Here is a 20,432-nt window from a genome sequence, read left to right on the forward strand (position 1 = left end):
TACAACTATCATGTAAAATTGTGGATGCAGATGGTTCCAACATTGCTAATGATGAAAAGGTGGGGGTTATTAACTATCCTATAGCATCACTTTTTTTTTACAAGTAGATGTTGTCTTAGGGGATCGTCTTATTTCTCAGTCCATCAGTACCTACCCATACCGCGCTGCTTTTGAATGTCTTCTCAACTATGGAAAAGATACCCTGGAAACACAATTTTGCACCGGATTATTTTACAAAGACACTGTGGGGCAAATGGATGTCACTGATCCGGATGGTTGAAACGATGAATTTAAAAAAAGGGCTCGATTCATTGCTGAAAGCAACACCTTTGACCTGATTGGACGTATTCATTCAAATATATTTTTTCAAGATAAACTTTTACTTAATGGGGTCGATTTGAGGATTAAAATGGTTCGTAGTAAAGATGAATTTTGCTTAATGAAAGAAGGAAATGCCAATTTCACACTTACTTTTCCTCCACTACCCAGGACGGATATCCTAAACTTTCCTGTTTGGTCTTGAGAAACATTTTAATGTACTCTGTAAAAAGATTGTCGGACTTTTGAGCAAAGTGCCAGACTTCAAACACTTTAAATATTTTGTAGCCTTTTTCGATGGCTTCAGCTATTTCGATAGAGGCCCATGTACCTGTCAGAGCTCTGGCCTGCTCAGCGTGGTTGCATTGCTGTTGTTGTTGCTTTTCGCAACATGTTCTACATAGAGGAAAGAGGAGTTTGCTTTTCATGTGATATGGAAGAACGGGTGCCCACAAACCCCTAGGCGGTAATAATTTAGCTCTGATTATACCGAAAGAATTCTCCAGAGTCTCAAAGTCGCGATAAATGATGATAGGGTGACCGATAGGGTACGTCTTTGTCTTGTCTTTACATACGGGTAAAGAGCAGTAAAATAAAAATTATCGATTCTCTCACCAGGGTTAGCTACGTAATGTAAATGTAACGCATTTGTTCGACCACCATAAAGGGCATCACGAGGGTTTAAGCGCTCCGGAAAGTCAAACTCTTTTAGAAAGTTTATCATGCTACTGTCGCTTTTCTTCATTTCACTCCACTCATGTTCCCATATTGTTGTAACATGTAAATTATGAAATTCTTGCAAATCCTTGATTTTTTCCAATGATTTTTGATGGACATCTCCGAAGCTACTGTGAGAAAATGCGCTGTCATTGAGGGAAAACACTTTTCACACCCGTAATAAAAAACAACCAAGAAACTCAAAAGCCTTTTGCGTCTGACCCACTGTACAGTAACCATCTATGAAAAAGTTACCGAACTTAACTTCACCCTCGTTCAAAGCATGCCGAATGGGTAGATTTTGCATGACCGAGATGTAGTTGAGGTTTAAGGGATGTGGATGCGCGTGTGTGTGTGTGTGTCAGGGACACACGGGATCATTTAACATCATTAATATCTTTAATCATTCAAACCCTGTTTGGAAAATGGCAACATAATCACAGTTAAATAATTATACAATTACTTCCTTAATTACTCAAAAGCATTTTTCACAAATTACAGTGACCTTTGACCTAGACATGTCAACATAAGATTAATTATGATTACCCTTGACCTTTTAACCTTTGAGCAATCAATCAAAATTATAATTATAACTACTTTTGACAGTTTAGACCCTTTACTTCTCTCTTACAGCATCACATAAACCCCTTACGTTTAAAGAAACAACAAAAAACTAATTTTATTTAAATTTCATTAAACACAAAAATATGATCTAATACCTCTTAAATCTGAACAGACAAATTCTTAAATTGAAATAGGAATAATATATAATCCAACATAATCTTTTAGCACGGAATATATCCTTTACAACCTTGCATGTTATTCTAATGCAAGTACGCAAAAAGAAATAAATGTCACTTTAAACACCCCCTATTATGCTTTTTCAAATATGATCTTTCATGCAGTGTGTCATGTAGCTGTATGTGAACATAAACTATCTGCACTATCTGTGATGCTGACAGTGCACAATAAATGGAGTTTTTGTCTATTGAAAAAAAGAGTCGGCTCACATTCGTCTAAGCGAATCGTAAGCAAATCTATTTTTACTCTGTTACGGATCCACATCACTCTGTAACATATTTGCATAATGTCCGCCCACGTTCTATGTCACAAACAACTTGCAAACAATCTTACAATTAACGTTACCACACTCTTGTTAATGTGACCGAGCATTCATGCCAGGTCTGCTTAAACACATAGAAAAATAAATATAAAAAAGAAAACGAGAGAGTTTTATTTAGTTTTGTATAATACACATTTGTTTTATTTAATTGTTTGTGTTTGTCCTTTTGCTCACCAGCCTTTTAACGCAACTCCAATACAAAGATAAAAGACCTCTCAATTTTTGTAGCCACAGTTAATATTAAATTAGCTGGTCGTTACAGGGTAAAACCGACGCCATTTTTTCTATGTATTGACAGGTCTCCAGAGCCGTCGTTCAGTTATGGTAATGGGCGTTTCGTTTTTCTGGAAAGGAGGGGTTTGTGAGTTCAACAGAAGGAACAAAAGTGATTCATAATTGCTAACTTTTATCCACTTGGAAGTAAGAGTAGACAATAGTCAGTTAGACCTCCTTCAAGTGTAGGTCTTTTACAAAGTCAAATGAGGTCATCAAAGCCATGAAAATTGTCCACACAGACAATATGGTTGAGAACCATTAACATTAGCCATAGGACAAGTCTATCTTACATCAACGTAATTGAATCTTTTCCCGTCATTTAATGCGAAGGATCCCCCGAAAGGACGCTTTTTTGTCCTCATCTCTGGCTTTTTTAACAAGGCGCCAAAGTTCCTATCTTCTGGTGAGAGCACTTCGCTGAGCCGTAACTTGTTGTCGAAAAGGAATTTACAACATCTGGCAGCTTGCCAAACTGTATTGTGAAAACAACAGAGTGCAAACAAGATAATGATGGATCCGTGGGAACCATCCCCTCTTTTCGGTCCAAGACGATTTGCAATATCAACGGCACCCCCAAGGTCATCACTGATGCCAGGCACTAAGTTGCTAAGGACATCAATCAAATCTTTCCAAACATCTCCATCCATCTCCATCCTTCTCTCTGATGCTGTGGCTGCGGCCCTGAGGAAGAACATTCGAGCTGTGGTTCTCCATGCTGGCACCAACGACATCAGGCTGAGGCAGACGGAGATCCTAAAGAAGGACTTCAGGAGCCTGGTTGAGAAGGTCCGCAGCACATCACCCACGACAAAGATCGTCGTATCTGGACCGCTTCCGACATTTCAGAGAGGAATCGAGAGGTTCAGTAGATTATTTGCCTTCAATGAATGGTTACAATCTTGGTGTCAACAACAGAGATTACCCTTTGTTGATAACTGGAATGTTTTCTGGGAGCGTCCTAGGCTCTACCGCACAGATGGCCTGCACCCTAGCAGAGCTGGAGCAGCGGTCCTCTCTGACAACATCTCCAGGACATTACGAACCATCTGACTTGCGGTAAGTCATACCTCAGATTCTTTAGATACCAGCCACAATACAACTCACCATACTAATAGACGCACACACATAGCTTGTACTATAGAAACTGTGTCTATTCCCCGATTAGTGAGAAAAAATAATAAATTCGTTAAATCCAGCCGAAACAATCTGGTAACCATTAAACCAGAAAAAGCCCAAATAAGTAATCGAAGTCTACCTCTAAAGTTTGGACTTCTCAACATTAGATCCCTTACGCTAAACCAACCGTCTGCTAGCTGCATAGAGTCGTCACTCAGGGTTCACTCTATTGAGACTGTGTCTGTTCCCCGAGCTAAAAACAAATTTAGAAAGACTCAGAAAGTCTGTTTTAGTAATTTAATTAGCATAAAGACCACAAACTTGGATCAGACTGAATGCGCAGCCGGCACCTCTGATCTGAAGCTAGGACTGTTAAATATTAGATCTCTCGCATCTAAAGCAGTTATAGTTAATGAAATTATCACAGATCAGGAGTTTGATATACTCTGTTTAACAGAAACCTGGATTAAACAGGACGAGTATGTAGCTCTAAATGAGGCTAGTCCTCCTGGATACAGCTACATACACCAGCCTCGGTTAACTGGTAGAGGAGGAGGCGTCGCAGTTATTCACAATGATAATTTGACTATTGTACAAAAACACGGACACAAATTTAATTCATTTGAAATTCTTTATAGTAACATAAGTGTATTTAACTATATTAAGTCAGCTCAGTCGATCCCGCTAATTGTCATTTACAGACCTCCAGGGCCGTACTCGGAATTTCTTAGTGAATTTGCAGATTTCCTCTCAAACCTAGTCATTTCTGTAGACAAAGTGTTAATTGCTGGAGATTTTAATATTCATTTTGAAAACCCAGAAGACCCTCTGAGAACTGCATTTATGTCTATACTGGACTCGGTAGGAGTAAATCAGTGTGTAGTAGGACCCACTCATAAAGCAGGTCACACTTTAGATTTAATAATATTATTTGGATTAAGTATAAGAAATTTATTCACAATACCACTATCTGAAGTTATCTCAGATCACTATCTTGTCTCATTGCAAGTGTGTCACAATAATAATGTACACACAGCGCCGCGCTACCGTATGAAACGTACATTCACATCAACTACCAAACAGAGTTTTATCAGTAATCTCCCAGAGTTCCCAACTTCGATTAGATCACCGTCTGACCCCACAGAACTCGATCAGGCGACTGAATATTTAGAGTCGACATTTCGCTATACCCTAGATAATGTAGCTCCAGCCAAAAGAAAAATTATTAGAGATAAAAAACTTGCTCCCTGGTATAACGATCACACGCGCACTTTAAAACAGACCGCTCGGAAATTAGAGCGTAAATGGCGTCAAACTAAATTACTAGTATTTCAAATAGCATGGAAGGAGAGCATCCTGAACTATAGAAAAGCTCTTAGTGTAGCTAGATCAACATATCTCTCCACTCTTATAGAAGAAAATAAAAATAATCCTAGATTCTTATTTAATGCTGTAGCCAAATTAACCAGAAATAAGACCACTGCAGAAATCTCCACAACAACATCATGCAATAGTGAGGACTTCATGAACTTTTTTAATAATAAAATTGTAAATATTAGGCATAAAATTGAGGTTTTGAAACCGAACAATGTAATTGATGCAGATGTTAATCTAGCCATGTCAGACCAGAACCTAGAATACTTTACTCCCCTTGAAGAGAATGAACTAATTTCACTCATCTCTTCTTCAAATTCATCAACCTGTATATTAGATCCTGTACCGACACATTTTCTTAAACAGATAGTACCAGCAATAATAGAACCCCTGTTGAGAATAATTAATTCTTCACTCAGCATTGGATATGTTCCAAAATCTTTTAAATTAGCAGTTATCAAACCAATAATTAAGAAACCTGACCTCGACCCCTGTCAGCTGTCCAGTTACAGACCAATATCAAACCTCCCCTTTATCTCTAAGATCCTGGAAAAGATAGTAGCGGAGCAGCTATGCTCATATATACATAGGAATGGCATACATGAACTGTATCAGTCAGGATTTAGGCCTCATCACAGTACAGAGACAGCGCTCGTTAAAGTAGTAAATGACATTCTATTGGCCTCTGATCAGGGTTGTGTAACTATGCTTGTATTACTTGACCTCAGTGCAGCTTTTGACACTGTTGATCACGCTATTCTTCTTCACAGATTAGAAAATGTAGTGGGAATTAAGGGTACAGCCCTCTCCTGGCTCAGATCCTATCTGACCCATCGTTATCAGTATGTAGACTTAAATGGTGATTATTCTGCATGTTCTCTAGTGGAGTTTGGCGTTCCGCAGGGTTCAGTTTTAGGTCCACTGCTTTTTTCCCTTTACATGCTTCCTCTGGGCAACTTAATCCGTAAGCATGGTATTAGTTTTCATTGTTATGCTGATGATACACAGTTATATGTCTCAGCAAAACCTGATGAGAAAAAACAGCTTACTAAAATTGAGCAATGTGTGCAGGACATAAGAAATTGGATGCTAACTAACTTCCTTCTGCTAAATCCGGATAAGACAGAAGTTCTAGTCATAGGACCGCATACAGCTAGGAGTAAAATTTTAGATCATACCGTAACTTTAGATGGCCTTTCTGTTCCATCAAATGCAACAGTGAAAGACCTTGGTGTGATTATTGATTCCAGCCTTTCATTTGAAGCACATGTAGATAATATTACCAGGATAGCATTCTTTCACCTCAGAAATATTGCCAGAATAAGAAATTTATTGTCGCTAAACGACGCAGAAAAACTAGTTCATGCTTTTATCACCTCTAGGTTGGACTATTGTAATGCCTTACTGTCTGGTTGTTCAGCTAGATGCATAAATAAGCTTCAGCTAGTCCAGAATGCAGCAGCGAGAGTCCTCACCAGAACCAGAAGATATGAGCACATCACCCCTATCTTATCTTCACTCCATTGGCTCCCTGTGAAATTTCGCATTGATTTTAAAATACTACTCTTGACATATAAAGCATTAAATGGTCTCGCGCCGCAGTACCTGAGCGAACTGCTAGTGTCTTACGATCCGCCACGCCTACTTCGATCAAAGGATGCAGGCTACTTGTCAGTACTGCGTATTATGAAAAATACAGCTGGGGGCAGAGCTTTTTCTTACAAAGCCCCAAAGTTATGGAATAGTCTTCCAAATAGTGTTCGGGACTCAGACACAGTCTCAGTGTTTAAGTCCAGGCTAAAAACCTATTTATTTAGCCGAGCATTTTTATAAATAGATTTGCCATAGGTAAAGGAGCAGATCTGGGGGACTCATGGACGTAGAGTATTATGGTGAACTGGTATGTTTGGATGCTGTCTTCCTCACTCTCATTGATCACTCAGGTTTGCTGACGGTGAGGGGATTGTTTGCTTTACATGTCAGGAAGCCTTCATGTTTGTGTTTCCTTCTGGCTCTCCCTTTTAGTTATGCTGTCATAGTTAGTCCTGCCGGAGTATCTGCTTGCACTCTACAGTTAATATACATTCACATTATACATCGTGTGACTGTGACCATACCTAACTGCCATCTCTCCTCTTCTTCTCTTTCCCCCCCTCTTTCTTTTTCCTCTCTCCTCCTGTCTCCCCCTTTCACTCTTTCTCTCTCTCTCTGTCGAGCTACACATGTCGTTCCTGAGCTGCCAGTGATCCAGACTCCCTCTGCCCTCCGGACCTGTCTGACCCATCCTGGTGCCCCGCTTCTGGCTGAAGATCTCGTCACATGGATGCCCCGTGTGTCTCTCTGGGATGCGTCTGGTGTCTGGGAATGGTTCTCTCTACCTAGAAAATGGTTCTGGCCTTGACTGGTGTTGGCAACTGTTTCTCTGGGGACTTGACAGTTCGATAGTTCATGACTGGAACTTCTTACAAGTCTACCTGGGTCTTCAATAACTACCTGGACTCCATATTAACATCAATTAACATCAGCTATTATAGCTGAACTGCCTCCCACCCTACACACTGTATAAATGCAGATCTTTTACTGCTTTTTGTTTCACCCAAATGAGGATGGGTTCCCTGTTGAGTCTGGTTCCTCTCAAGGTTTCTTCCTCTTACCATCTCAGGGAGTTTTTCCTTGCCACTGTCGCCCTCGGCTTGCTCACCAGGGACAAACTGACCATTTTGATTCATACAAATTCACATTTCATACAAACCTAAATAATTCTTTTGACTATGTAAAGCTGCTTTGCGGCAATGAAAATTGCTAAAAGCGCTATACAAATAAAATTGAATTGAATTGAATTGAATTAATTTTAATGTCCATTTCCAGCTGTAACGCTTGCTTTCTCCAATTTCGGCCTTTAGGGTTTTATTTGCGTTTTGGAGCTCCTGAATGATTGTGGCCACAACTCTAAGAGACTCCTTATGTGTTGCTACCTCAGTAACAAGCTGAGTAACCATAGATGACAAAGTCTGAATCTGCTTAGCTGTTGATCCAGGTGTTATTTCAATTACTGAAATTTTCTGGAACATCTGATCATATTTTTTAGAGAGCTCATGAATGACCGTAAGAATTTACATTGAGGAGTCATTACTATCTATAGGATCTCTTTTTGTTTTCTTTGGGGCAGGTTTTAAGGGAGTTGTAGGTAGAGGAATCGCAAGAAAATCATCCATATCGGGGCGTAAGTCAAACCAGTTATTAAGATCCTCAGCAATTTCTGATGAATTCAACTCCATGGAGGAGACACTGCTAACTTTCCCATCAGCGCTTTTAACAGGCTCCATGGATGACGCTCGTGTTGTCTCGCTGGAAATCTGTCTAACTTTATTTCTGCCCATAGGTAAATCAACGCAAGGTGAATAATGAGAGTACAAAACTCACTTACACATTTATATATTAATAATCTGTTATCATGGTTATATAATCATCCTATTTCAAATTTCCTAATAATACCTCCATCCACCTGTCATGCCGCCATCTTGGCCCCCATCTTTACAGGACTTTCTTTACCACCAACTCTTAGAAATGACAGTAGTTTGTCAGTAAATGTGTGTGTAATAGTGTGTATGTGTGTGTTGGTATGGAAGAAAAGTAGCATCATAATTATTTGAATTATAGCAGCCTTAGAAAAACCTTTTGAAATGTAATCACTGTTGTATCATTAGTTTTTTAGTAAATTCTTCTGAATTTATTAAACTAAAATATTTTACTTTAAAAAGCACACACCTGCAGTGTGTTACACTAATTATATACTGTCAGATATTCAAGTCATTTAACTGTGATTGAACTGGAATTTAACCAAAGTTCAGTTAAAGTTATGCTAGTGAGCATGAGACCCAGACTGATGTTTGATACGAACACACAAGGGAGAGAGAGAGGTGGCCAAAAGTATTAGAACAGCATGTGACCTGTATTAGTTCTCTGTGTGTACAGAACAGGTGACGTCACGTAATTCGGGTCTGGGTGAAGAGTTGTGTTAATTAAAATTAGCTGCTTTAGTTAATTGATGGAAAAGTTAGGTGGCAGGACTTTTACTTACTGAAGCCATGGTGTCCATCTCTGTACAGAATCCTCAGGTTTGGAAGAAAATGACTTCATACTAAATACTGATAGTTGTGTGGCAATTTAATTACATAACGAGTTATCCTAATTTCCTGTATTGTCATTATTTAAATGTTTGAAATTGTCATGAAAATAGTGATTTTTCTTTTCTTTTAATACTTTTGGAGGAGGAGTTTCTCTAATCGTTTGTCAGATAAACTGTTTCTCCTTGGAATGAGCTCTTCACTGCCCAGACAAGCGTCTCTTTAGCGCCCAGACAAAGCGTGACTTTAAATCTTCAGTCACCTCAGTGTTAAATTTGAGAGGAGCTGTATTCTTATTTAAAGTCACTCACTGCTAAAGTGCTGCTTCCTACAGCCCGCTGTGGGGAGTAAAATCAATTCCCCCAGGATTCAGCAGAGACCATTATGCAGATAATTGAAGCTATGGAAAGCAAGTTGCTTGTTTAATAACTAATGTAAATACTGAATTTAGGAATATTGCATTACATTAATTACATTAATGTACTACTTTGTAATATATTACCCCAATACTGCAATTGCTGTGGCTTGTGTGCCATTTACAGATCTAAAACTTGACATTTTCTTGAAGATTTTTACCCGTTTTGGGATCTTATCAAGCCGAAATCAAAGTTAGGATGGGCAAGCAAACATCAAAGCATTTGCATGACATCGCTGGTTGAGTACTCGTCTCACAAGCTCAGCGAGGTTTGCATGCGGATGAAGGAAATATTAGCATTGCAATCAGATTATGGCTTGGCCAGGAGAGGCTCAGTTAAAAGTGCTGGGTCATGCCTAAGGTGCCACCCAGGCCATTGGCGCTGTGGCTTAGTTGGTTAAAGTGCCTGTCTAGTAAACAGGAGATCCTGGGTTCGAATCCCAGCAGTGCCTCTCACTGTGCACCTCTGTTGCTATGCAGGTCAGACTGGTTTCTGTGGAAAAAAGGAAATCTTTGCTTTATGTCTGACCATTAAATGGGTTAAGGTCACACAATGCACAAGCTTTCTGATTAGCCAAGTTTACAGTCCGATCTTGTGTATCCGTAGGTCATTAGCTATATTGCAAATTGTACATGGCCCAATTGCCCAAGATTGCACTACACACTGCACTTCAATATATATAAATATATGTGTATGTATACATAAAATTACATTACTGAAAGCTCGCTTGTGCCCATTTTCTAAGAAAGCATACAGTGATAAGTTGCTGAAAGCTACTACGATCCGATGTGGATGTCTTTGTCTGATCCAGAGTAGACGTTTTACCTTAGCAAAACAGGAAAGCAGTTTAGAGAGCAACCTCTCCAACCATCTATGGGCAATGCTGCAAAATACAGACAGAAAGATGAAATGAACCTATGAATCATGAACAATGACAAGTTTTCATACCCAATTGTCAAATAGAAGCTGATTCCTTGACTTCACCAATCAAACATGTGCTGGGACATCTCAAAATAATTTTTCAGCATGCGTGAAAAGGAAGTTCAGCTCAGAACCTGTAGCCTTGATTTTGGCACCCTGCTCCGGGCTTTGCCTCAACAACACAACCATGTCTACATCGTCCAAAAAATTGAAGAAGCAAGCGCTTGATGAAGAAAAGTGCCAACTTCTTCGCTAGCAAGCAAAGCTATGCTGTGAGAGGTCAAGGTTATTGATGCAGATCCATACATGATTTCCTAAATGCAACAAAGAGAAGGGGCTCTTGTCAGAAGTGGGATTCAAACCCACGCCTCCAGGGGAGACTGCGACCTGAACGCAGCGCCTTAGACCGCTCGGCCATCCTGACACGGCGGGCTCTAGAAAGGTCACGTCTTGCACGGTTTACAGGTCGCTGGCCACGCACTCATATAACCGATCGGATGTCTATGAGGCAGCTTGTCATTGGAAGACAGATCAACGTTGGGAAGGGGTGACAGGATTTCTCCACCAAAGCAGCAGCTATTGAGGATGAAAAGGGGGCAGGATGTCACCATTATGTCTTCAGCAAATCACCAACTCTTAAGGGCATGAGGAAATTTGTTACAAATCACAGCCACAACACAATGAGTTGCAACATGTCTTTCTTGCGCAATATAACAGACGTAATCGGCAGGATTCGAACCTGCGCGGGGAGACCCCAATGGATTTCTAGTCCATCGCCTTAACCACTCGGCCACGACTACACCGCGTGTGCTTACATAGTGTGGGCCCGTGGTTGAATAGACTTTTGCCACGTCTCATTTCATGACTTGACCTCCTCCCCAAAGCAAGCCTTGGATCTTTCCAATACACGCAAGTGTATCGGTTGGCTTAAGTTCGGGATTTTTAGGCTTCAGACAGGAACCACGTTCACGTTTTACCTTAGAAAAACAGCAAAGCAGTTTAGAGAGCAGCCTCTGCAACCATCTATGGGCAATGCTGCAAAATACAGTGAGAAAGATGAAATAAACCTATAAATCATAAACAAGACAACTTTTCATACCCCATCGTCATCCAGAAGCTGATTCCTTGAGTTCTGCACTCAAACATGCGGTGGAACATGTCAAAAGAATTTTTCAGTATCTTTGAAAAGGAAGTTCAGCTCAGTGCTTTGCCTCAACAACACAACCATGTGCAGAGACGTCTAGTAAACAGGAGATCCCAGGAGAGGTGAACAGGAGCATTTAAATCCCAGCAATGCCTCTTGAGGGGCACTTCTGTTGCTATGCAGATCAGACTGGTTTCAGTGGAGGAAATGAAATCTTTGCTTCATGTCTGACCATTAACAGCTCATGGGTTAAAGTCACACAATGCACAAGCTTTCTGATTAGCCAAGATTAGAGTCCTATCTTGTGTATCCCTAGCACAACTGCTGTCAACATTATGATCCGGTCATTAGCTACATTGCGACTGCAATTCTTTTTACCACACCTTTAAACATTTGTCTGTTAGGACGATGACTAGAGCAGATAATTTCTTGCATTTGCATTGGTTTGGCTGCCTTCTTCTGACATATAATTTGACCTGTGGTTGCGATTATTCAGCTGTTGGGGACCTTTGCAAGCATCAAATCAAGTGTATGAGGCTCATTCACAGAAACGCAACAGAATAATGCTGCTGCCAAATCGTCATTCGTGTGGTAACATGATGTCTCGGATTTGTAGGACCTTATACCACAAAACGTTTAATCTATGGGTGATGAGGAGATACCTTATTTAATATGTTATCTAGCGCTTACTCCAGTGTGTATATGTTGAGGTCTCCATGCTACAGTGCTATCCAAGCAGTGTCTACTGCAACAATCATCTGTTGGTGCGAAAGCTATCCCTTTCTTGCCTTTCTTACAGCCAGAGTTGAATAACTTTGCAAGTCAGACAGGGATCTGTGGCAAATTCCATGGTGAAATCAAGGCATTCTGTGGACGCTGTTGACAGCTTGTGGGATCAGCACCTGCCATAGTTGTTTGCATTTGGTGGAATTTGATTAGTAGCAACAGAAAAGCATCTGCCCAATGAACTCGAGCATCCATGAATCTTGGAGAGCCTGAAAAAAAACACCCTGGTTGGCTCTGTGATGCAATGGATAGCGTGTTGGACTTCTGGACTCAGCTGTGGAGCTATTCAAAGGTTGCGGGTTCGATGCCCCGCCAGAGACACTAACTTGTTACCTTCTTTTTATCCACACACCATGTCTAAAATGAAATCTTTGGTCAGGAATCCCTGTTCAAGATGCACTTTCCTATGTGCCATATTTGATTGAATGACTTGTCAGCTGAATTTAAGAAATATCATTGTTTTCCACATGTTTCCGCCCATTTGTCCCAAATCAAGCCCTCAGCTCAACTCCAGCTTCAACAAAAGGTTACGACATTGATTCACGCAATCCTTATGGGACAAAGAGCCAAAGTCCACAGCAGCAATCTGATGAACGCTTGCTTGCTTTTAGATGTGCATGGCATGTGGATTTTAATTCCTCCCCCCTGACTGTTGTGATATGCTTGTTAGGACTATGGCTGGAGATCAGCCATAACCTTTTGTTTGCTGTGGCTTGTGTGCCATTTACAGATCTAAAACTTGACATTTTCTTAAGGATTTTCACCCGTTTTGGGATCTTATCAAGCCGAAATCAAAGTTAGGATGTGCAAACAAACATCAAAGCATTTGCATGGCATCGCTGGTTGAGTACTCGTCTTACGAGCTCAGCGAGGTTTGCATGTGGCTTAGCTGGTGAAAGCACCTGTCTTGTAAACAGGAGATCCTGGGTTCAAATCCCAGCAGTGCCTGTTGTGAGTTTCATCTCTTGGTACACCAGACAAGGTCTGGGTCCAACTGCATGAGGAACTCAAGGCTTAAGTGCTTGTGGTCTCAGGTTGTGGCAGGGTATCTTGCTTTCAGCCAGGATATCTGCTCAGTTTTCATGTGTTTTCCAGAGGTAGACACCTGTCCATGGTGTCAAGCAAGGTAGCTCTATTCCTCCCAGAGAAGTGAATGAAAACTGGCATTTTGATTTGCAAGAATTGAATCATTTTCTGAGTAGCCGTGGAACATTTGCCTGATGTTGACATTTGGTTACATTTAAATGAGGACAATGGCTGTCAATAAGCTAGTATATATATATATATATATATATATATATTTATATTTTTTTTTTTTTTTTTTTTTTTTGCTGTAAACTGTATGCCAGTTGCAAATATATACCATACAGTGTTTTGAAGTTTGTTTATTTTTGCAAGCCTGAAATCTACTGCAACAGGCATGATCTTTGCCTGCAATGAACTTGGAACAACCTGAGTCGAAACACCATGACTGGCAGTTTTGGCGTGCTCTGTGAAGCATGGTATAGCACTGTGGGACTTCATTCATGGTCCTATCATGCTGCATGCCAGTGGAGACAATCTTAGCTTGATAGTCAAGTTCCTGTGCTGGAGCATCTCAGATACGCGAGAGTATATGCGACAGGCTAAGGTTTGGTTGTGGCGCTGTGGCTTAGTTGGTTAAAGAGCCTGTCTAGTAAACAGGAGATCCTGGGTTTGAATCCCAGCAGTGCCTCTCACTGTGCACCTCTGTTGCTATGCAGGTCAGACTGGTTTCTGTGGAAAAAAAAAAATCTTTGCTTTATGTCTGACCATTAAATGGGTTAAGGTCACACAATGCACAAGCTTTCTGATTAGCCAAGTTTACAGTCCGATCTTGTGTATCCGTAGGTCATTTGTACATGGCCCAATTGCCCGAGGTTGCACTACACACTGCACTTCAATATATATACATATATGTGTATGTATACATAAAAATACATTGCTGAAAGCTCCCTTGTGCCCATTTTCTAAGAAAGCATACAGTGATAAGTTGCTGAAAGCTACTACGATCCGATGTGGATGTCTTTGTCTGATCCAGAGTAGACGTTTTACCTTAGCAAAACAGGAAAGCAGTTTAGAGAGCAACCTCTCCAACCATCTATGGGCAATGCTGCAAAATACAGACAGAAAGATGAAATGAACCTATGAATCATGAACAATGATAACTTTTTATACCCAATTGTCAAATAGAAGCTGATTCCTTGACTTCACCAATCAAACATATGCTGGGACTTTTGCCACGTCTGATTTCATGACTTGACCTCCTCCCCAAAGCAAGCGCTTGATCTTTCCAATACACGCAAGTGTATCGGTTGGCTTAAGTTCAGGATTTTTAGGCTTCAGACAGGAACCACGTTCACGTTTTACCTTAGAAAAACAGCAAAGCAGTTTAGAGAGCAGCCTCTGCAACCATACATGCTGCAAAATACATTGAGAAAGATGAAATAATCCTATAAATCATAAACAAGACAACTTTTCATACCCCATCATCATCCAGAAGCTGATTCCTTGACTTCTGCATTCAAACATGCGGTGGAACATCTCAAAAGAATTTTTCAGTATCTGTGAAAATGAAGTTCAGCTCAGTGCTTTGCCTCAACAACACAACCATGTGCAGAGACGTCTAGTAAACAGGAGATCCCAGGAGAGGTGAACAGGAGCATTTAAATCCCAGCAATGCCTCTTGAGGGGCACTTCTGTTGCTATGCAGATCAGACTGGTTTCAGTGGAGGAAATGAAATCTTTGCTTCATGTCTGACCGTTAACAGCTCATGGGTTAAAGTCACACAATGCACAAGCTTTCTGATTAGCCAAGATTAGAGTCCTATCTTGTGTATCCCTAGCACAACTGCTGTCAACATTATGATCCGGTCATTAGCTACATTGCGACTGCAATTCTTTTTACCACACCTTTAAACATTTGTCTGTTAGGACGATGACTAGAGCAGATAATTTCTTGCATTTGCATTGGTTTGGCTGCCTTCTTCTGACATATAATTTGACCTGTGGTTGCGATTATTCAGCTGTTGGGGACCTTTGCAAGCATCAAATCAAGTGTATGAGGCTCATTCACAGAAACGCAACAGAATAATGCTGCTGCCAAATCGTCATTCGTGTGGTAACATGATGTCTCGGATTTGTAGGACCTTATACCACAAAACGTTTAATCTATGGGTGATGAGGAGATACCTTATTTAATATGTTATCTAGCGCTTACTCCAGTGTGTATATGTTGAGGTCTCCATGCTACAGTGCTATCCAAGCAGTGTCTACTGCAACAATCATCTGTTGGTGCGAAAGCTATCCCTTTCTTGCCTTTCTTACAGCCAGAGTTGAATAACTTTGCAAGTCAGACAGGGATCTGTGGCAAATTCCATGGTGAAATCAAGGCATTCTGTGGACGCTGTTGACAGCTTGTGGGATCAGCACCTGCCATAGTTGTTTGCATTTGGTGGAATTTGATTAGTAGCAACAGAAAAGCATCTGCCCAATGAACTCGAGCATCCATGAATCTTGGAGAGCCTGAAAAAAAACACCCTGGTTGGCTCTGTGATGCAATGGATAGCGTGTTGGACTTCTGGACTCAGCTGTGGAGCTATTCAAAGGTTGCGGGTTCGATGCCCCGCCAGAGACACTAACTTGTTACCTTCTTTTTATCCACACACCATGTCTAAAATGAAATCTTTGGTCAGGAATCCCTGTTCAAGATGCACTTTCCTATGTGCCATATTTGATTGAATGACTTGTCAGCTGAATTTAAGAAATATCATTGTTTTCCACATGTTTCCGCCCATTTGTCCCAAATCAAGCCCTCAGCTCAACTCCAGCTTCAACAAAAGGTTACGACATTGATTCACGCAATCCTTATGGGACAAAGAGCCAAAGTCCACAGCAGCAATCTGATGAACGCTTGCTTGCTTTTAGATGTGCATGGCATGTGGATTTTAATTCCTCCCCCCTGACTGTTGTGATATGCTTGTTAGGACTATGGCTGGAGATCAGCCATAACCTTTTGTTTGCTGTGGCTTGTGTGCCATTTACAGATCTAAAACTTGACATTTTCTTAAGGATTTTCACCCGTTTTCAATTCAATTCAATTCAATTTTATTTGTATAGCGCTTTTAGCAATTTTCATTGCCGCAAAGCAGCTTTACATAGTCAAAAGAATTATTTAAGTTTGTATGAAATGTGAATTTGTATGAATCAAAATGGTCAGTTTGTCCCTGGTGAGCAAGCCGAGGGCGACAGTGGCAAGGAAAAACTCCCTGAGATTGTAATAGGAAGAAACCTTGAGAGGAACCAGACTCAACAGGGAACCCATCCTCATTTGGGTGAAACAGAAAGAGTAAATGATCTGCATTTATACAGTGTGTAGGGTGGGAGGCAGTTCAGCTATAATAGCTGATGTTAATTGATGTTAATATGGAGTCCAGGTAGTTATTGAAGACCCAGGTAGACTTGTAAGAAGTTCCAGTCATGAACTATCGAACTGTCAAGTCCCCAGAGAAACAGTTGCCAACACCAGTCAAGGCCAGAACCATTTTCTAGGTGGAGAGAATCATTCCCAGACACCAGACGCATCCCAGAGAGACACACGGGGCATCCATGTGACGAGATCTTCAGCCAGAAGCGGGGCACCAGGATGGGTCAGACAGGTCCGGAGGGCAGAGGGAGTCTGGATCACTGGCAGCTCAGGAACGACATGTGTAGCTCGACAGAGAGAGAGAGAAAGAGTGAAAGGGGGGGACAGGAGGAGAGAGGAAAAAGAAAGAGGGGGGGAAAGAGAAGAAGAGGAGAGATGGCAGTTAGGTATGGTCACAGTCACACAATGTATAATGTGAATGTATATTAACTGTAGAGTGCAAGCAGAGACTCCGGCAGGACTAACTATGACAGCATAACTAAAAGGGAGAGCCAGAAGGAAACACAAACATGAGGGCTTCCTGACATGTAAAGCAAACAATCACCTCACCGTCAGCAAACCTGAGTGATCAATGAGAGTGAGGAAGACAGCATCCAAACATACCAGTTCACCATAATACTCTACGTCCATGAGTCCCCCAGATCTGCTCCTTTACCTATGGCAAATCTATTTATAAAAATGCTTGGCTAAATAAATAGGTTTTTAGCCTGGACTTAAACACTGAGACTGTGTCTGAGTCCCGAACACTATTTGGAAGACTATTCCATAACTTTGGGGCTTTATAAGAAAAAGCTCTGCCCCCAGCTGTATTTTTCATAATACGCGGTACTGACAAGCAGCCTGCATCCTTTGATCGAAGTAGGCGTGGCGGATCGTAAGACACTAGCATTTCGCTCAGGTACTGCGGCGCGAGACCATTTAATGCTTTATATGTCAAGAGTAGTATTTTAAAATCAATGCGAAATTTCACAGGGAGCCAATGGAGTGAAGATAAGATAGGGGTGATGTGCTCATATCTTCTGGTTCTGGTGAGGACTCTCGCTGCTGCATTCTGGACTAGCTGAAGCTTATTTATGCATCTAGCTGAACAACCAGACAGTAAGGCATTACAATAGTCCAACCTAGAGGTGATAAAAGCATGAACTAGTTTTTCTGCGTCGTTTGGCGACAATAAATTTCTTATTCTGGCAATATTTCTGAGGTGAAAGAATGCTATCCTGGTAATATTATCTACATGTGCTTCAAATGAAAGGCTGGAATCAATAATCACACCAAGGTCTTTCACTGTTGCATTTGATGGAACAGAAAGGCCATCTAAAGTTACGGTGTGATCTAAAATTTTACTCCTAGCTGTATGCGGTCCTATGACTAGAACTTCTGTCTTATCCGGATTTAGCAGAAGGAAGTTAATTAGCATCCAATTTCTTATGTCCTGCACACATTGCTCAATTTTAGTAAGCTGTTTTTTCTCATCAGGTTTTGCTGAGACATATAACTGTGTATCGTCAGCATAACAATGAAAACTAATACCATGCTTACGGATTATGTTGCCCAGAGGAAGCATGTAAAGGGAAAAAAGCAGTGGACCTAAAACTGAACCCTGCGGAACGCCAAACTCCACTAGAGAACATGCAGAATAATCACCATTTAAGTCTACATACTGATAACGATGGGTCAGATAGGATCTGAGCCAGGAGAGGGCTGTACCCTTAATTCCCACTACATTTTCTAATCTGTGAAGAAGAATAGCGTGATCAACAGTGTCAAAAGCTGCACTGAGGTCAAGTAATACAAGCATAGTTACACAACCCTGATCAGAGGCCAATAGAATGTCATTTACTACTTTAACGAGCGCTGTCTCTGTACTGTGATGAGGCCTAAATCCTGACTGATACAGTTCATGTATGCCATTTCTATGTATATATGAGCATAGCTGCTCCGCTACTATCTTTTCCAGGATCTTAGAGATAAAGGGGAGGTTTGATATTGGTCTGTAACTGGACAGCTGACAGGGGTCGAGGTCAGGTTTCTTAATTATTGGTTTGATAACTGCTAATTTAAAAGATTTTGGAACATATCCAATGCTGAGTGAAGAATTAATTATTCTCAACAGGGGTTCTATTATTGCTGGTACTATCTGTTTAAGAAAATGTGTCGGTACAGGATCTAATATACAGGTTGATGAATTTGAAGAAGAGATGAGTGAAATTAGTTCATTCTCTTCAAGGGGAGTAAAGTATTCTAGGTTCTGGTCTGACATGGCTAGATTAACATCTGCATCAATTACATTGTTCGGTTTCAAAACCTCAATTTTATGCCTAATATTTACAATTTTATTATTAAAAAAGTTCATGAAGTCCTCACTATTGCATGATGTTGTTGTGGAGATTTCTGCAGTGGTCTTATTTCTGGTTAATTTGGCTACAGCATTAAATAAGAATCTAGGATTATTTTTGTTATTTTCTATAAGAGTGGAGAGATATGTTGATCTAGCTACACTAAGAGCTTTTCTATAGTTCAGGATGCTCTCCTTCCATGCTATTTGAAATACTAGTAATTTAGTTTGACGCCATTTACGTTCTAATTTCCGAGCGGTCTGTTTTAGAGTGCGCGTGTGATCGTTATACCAGGGAGCAAGTTTTTTATCTCTAATAATTTTTCTCTTAACTGGAGCTACATTATCTAGGGTATAGCGAAATGTCGACTCTAAATATTCAGTCGCCTGATCGAGTTCTGTGGGGTCAGACGGTGATCTAATTGTAGTTGGGAACTCTGGGAGATTACTGATAAAACTCTGTTTGGTAGTTGATGTGAATGTACGTTTTATACGGTAGCGCGGCGCTGTGTGTACATTATTATTGTGACACACTTGAATTGAGACAAGATAGTGATCTGAGATAACTTCAGATAGTGGTATTGTGAATAAATTTTTTATACTTAATCCAAATAATATTATTAAATCTAAAGTGTGACCTGCTTTATGAGTGGGTCCTACTACACACTGATTTACTCCTACCGAGTCCAGTATAGACATAAATGCAGTTCTCAGAGGGTCTTCTGGGTTTTCAAAATGAATATTAAAATCTCCAGCAATTAACATTTTGTCTACAGAAACGACTAGGTTTGAGAGGAAATCTGCAAATTCACTAAGAAATTGCGAGTACGGCCCTGGAGGTCTGTAAATGACAATTAGCGGGATCGACTGAGCTGACTTAATATAGTTAAATACACTTATGTTACTATAAAGAATTTCAAATGAATTAAATTTGTGTCCGTGTTTTTGTACAATAGTCAAATTATCATTGTGAATAACTGCGACGCCTCCTCCTCTACTAGTTAACCGAGGCTGGTGTATGTAGCTGTATCCAGGAGGACTAGCTTCATTTAGAGCTACATACTCGTCCTGTTTAATCCAGGTTTCTGTTAAACAGAGTATATCAAACTCCTGATCTGTGATAATTTCATTAACTATAACTGCTTTAGATGCGAGAGATCTAATATTTAACAGTCCTAGCTTCAGATCAGAGGTGCCGGCTGCGCATTCAGTCTGATCCAAGTTTGTGGTCTTTATGCTAATTAAATTACTAAAACAGACTTTCTGAGTCTTTCTAAATTTGTTTTTAGCTCGGGGAACAGACACAGTCTCAATAGAGTGAACCCTGAGTGACGA

General features: G+C 40.5%; 1 protein-coding gene and 2 non-coding genes across 3 annotated transcripts in view; all 3 read right to left on the reverse strand.

Moving 5' to 3' along the window:
* The window catches only part of LOC128524461 (nuclear factor 7, brain-like), a 561,325-nt gene that overhangs the window by 149,191 nt on the left and 391,702 nt on the right, over positions 1-20,432 (reverse strand). The window lies entirely within an intron of this gene.
* Positions 10,730-10,812, reverse strand: trnal-cag (transfer RNA leucine (anticodon CAG)). Its single transcript has one exon. It is a non-coding gene; the product is annotated as a tRNA-Leu (tRNA).
* Positions 11,107-11,188, reverse strand: trnas-aga (transfer RNA serine (anticodon AGA)). Its single transcript has one exon. It is a non-coding gene; the product is annotated as a tRNA-Ser (tRNA).

Source organism: Clarias gariepinus, chromosome 5 (assembly GCF_024256425.1).
Source record: "Clarias gariepinus isolate MV-2021 ecotype Netherlands chromosome 5, CGAR_prim_01v2, whole genome shotgun sequence".
Lineage (NCBI taxonomy): Eukaryota > Metazoa > Chordata > Actinopteri > Siluriformes > Clariidae > Clarias > Clarias gariepinus.